The sequence below is a fragment of the Chiloscyllium punctatum genome, unplaced genomic scaffold, assembly GCF_047496795.1.
Source record: "Chiloscyllium punctatum isolate Juve2018m unplaced genomic scaffold, sChiPun1.3 scaffold_289, whole genome shotgun sequence".
NCBI lineage: Eukaryota > Metazoa > Chordata > Chondrichthyes > Orectolobiformes > Hemiscylliidae > Chiloscyllium > Chiloscyllium punctatum.
The window spans coordinates 252,501-255,000 of record NW_027310023.1 but is presented as its reverse complement, the minus strand read 5'-3'; the positions used below and the strand labels follow the sequence as shown (position 1 = coordinate 255,000).

At 67.1% G+C, this 2,500-nt stretch overlaps 1 non-coding gene across 1 annotated transcript; it reads right to left on the bottom strand.

Annotated features, from left to right (window-relative positions):
- Window positions 1-1,347: 1,347 nt before the first annotated feature.
- LOC140472270 (5.8S ribosomal RNA) lies at window positions 1,348-1,501 on the bottom strand. The gene has a single exon (XR_011957505.1). It is a non-coding gene; the product is annotated as a 5.8S ribosomal RNA (ribosomal RNA).
- Window positions 1,502-2,500: the final 999 nt, after the last annotated feature.

The window sequence follows — 2,500 nt, the reverse complement described above, 5'->3', positions numbered from 1 at the left end:
CCAGCGATGGTGTCGACGAGTGGCCGCCCCTGCCGCCTCCAGCGCCGCCGCGTCCACGCGCGGGGACGTGCTCGGCGCAATTCCACGGGACCGGAGACCCTCCCCCGTCCACGGCGGGAGGCGAAACTCGGAAGTGCCGGCTGCTTACTCGAGCGGAAGGGTCAGCCTGATTCCTGCCTTGCCGGAGGCCCGGTCGCGGGGGTGACGACCCGCCGCCCGGGACGTGCGAGGCACCAGCAGACAGAGACTGCCCGACGGTCAGAGAGAGGGAGAGAGGAGTGCCGAGGCTCAAGTGGCGAACGGTCGCGCAGGCACGCCACGCACATCGATCGCCAGCCGCGGAACGGCACGGCCTTCAGTGGGGCCGGCGGGCGACGCCGCTCCTGAACCCAGCGGCCCCGAGCCGGACGAGTTGAGGAAGGCACGCCGACGGTGACAGGGTACGGAAGACACAGCGGTGGCCTTCTGGCGACTTGGCCCCCGACAGCCCGACGTTCCGCCGTCCTCCCGATGGCCAGGAGGACCGTGCGGGGGTCGGCCGACGGCGTGGTAGGTGTGCCTGCACGGTGACGGAGCACACACCACGCCCGCCAACCCCTCCGTACCTCCCGAGACCGGTGGCAGGACGGAGCGGAAAACGTGCGGACTGAACGGGAGAGCCAAGAGCCAGCGATCCACGCGCGTGCGACCGTCCAAGTCACAGCGTTCGACGAAAACCTCCTCCCTCGGCCAGGCACTCGGCGCCAGCAGGGGAGACAGGATCAGACGCCCCGCCGGCCACTTAAGGCCGAGGACGAACCACGAGACGGGCGGCTGCAGCAGCGGGCGGCCTGCAGCTCCCAGCACTCTCAATCGATCAACCATCGAGTCGGGTCAGCGTGTCAAACCGGCGAGCTCCACGGTCAGGCCGGCGGCGCACCAGCACCGGACCTCCGCGGCTCCCTTCACTCTTTCCACTGCCAGCCAACCGAGAGACGGACCCAATGCGGACGTGCAGAGCTTAGGCAGACCCCCCACTGGAGGCTCAACACTTCGTGGCAGCTCCGTGTCCCAGAGACCAGGAGGGTTGGCACACACACACAGTGTGAACCACCGACAGCCATTCTGGGACCGGTGACAGCCGTGCTGGCCCCACTGCCACGACACAGACGGACGCCAGGCCGCGCTCCCCGGCGGGGGGATGGCGTCGAGCCTGACGAACGGAATGTGCAGGGTGGGGGGGAAAGGCCAAGCGCTCCGACGCCGGAGGGCTCCGGAGTCTGAACTTAGGGGGACAAAGAGGACGGGTCCTCTGCGACACCCCAGCCGCGCTCTCGCCAGCCAAGGCGAGTGCGATTGATTGCCAAACGACCCTCAGACAGGCGTGGCCCCGGGAAGAACCCGGGGCCGCAAAGTGCGTTCAAAGTGTCGATGATCAATGTGTCCTGCAATTCACATTAATTCTCGCAGCTAGCTGCGTTCGTCATCGACGCACGAGCCGAGTGATCCACCGTCAAGAGTTGTCTGAGTTTGTTTTAGGTCTCTCCCTCGCCAGAGGAAAGCGACCCGGACCGCACATACGCTCCCCACCTTGAGCTACAGCCACCTGCACGCCGGCGTGCGGGCGGAGCAGGGTGGCGTGAAGCGATGGGGAGCACCATCCTGGTGCGGCCCGCAGAAACATACGTCTATTGGGGGGAGGAGGACAGGGCGCCCAAGAGGCGATGCGTGCCCCAACGCACCGCAGCGACGGAGGCAGGATCACCGCCACCATGTCGCCCGCCTAGTATCACGAGGCGTGCAGCAGCTTTGCCCTAGGAAAAGCAGAGGCGGGAACGGGCACCGGCCATCGGTTCGGCAGCGTCACTGACGCGTGCACGTGGCGGCGTGTCGGCGAGCGGACTTCCTGCGAGGAGGCGGGGGCGGCACTCGCCCGAGCAGACGCCCGCCCGGCCCAGCCACCGCCGAGGTGGACTGGGAGTCGCGGCAACGGCTCGTCATACTCGTTCCCACACTCACAGCGCAGCTTGCCCGCAAGCCACCGACCACCGATCGACGCCAGGCGCCCCGACCGAGAGCGGGATCGCTCGTTCGCCCTGCTGGCAGTTCGCTGGGGATCACTACTGCACGGAGCTCGGAGACCGACGGGCGGCAACTCGAGAGTCTTTAAACCACCACCCCCATCCCGCAAGTGCAAAGAGGCTGTATACGCACAGACGGGTGAGGGGAATAGGTACCCCGTCGGGTTTGAAGGGAGCGTGACTAGATAGCAACGATGTAAACCCAGCCGATTTGGGAGCGAAAGACCGGCGCCTGCATCACCGGCTTCGTTTCCCGTGGCTGGAGAGTACACCGAAACCCTCCGTCTGTCGCGAGCTCCCGACGACGCGGTGCCGCCAAGCAGCAGGGCCGGACCTGGTGTGGCTCCCCTCGTCGATCACAGACCGGTCGGCACTACTGACGAGACGGTGGAACGGGCTTCGCCCCTTGTGACGAAGGGTGATGCGAACCCGCCCGCCCG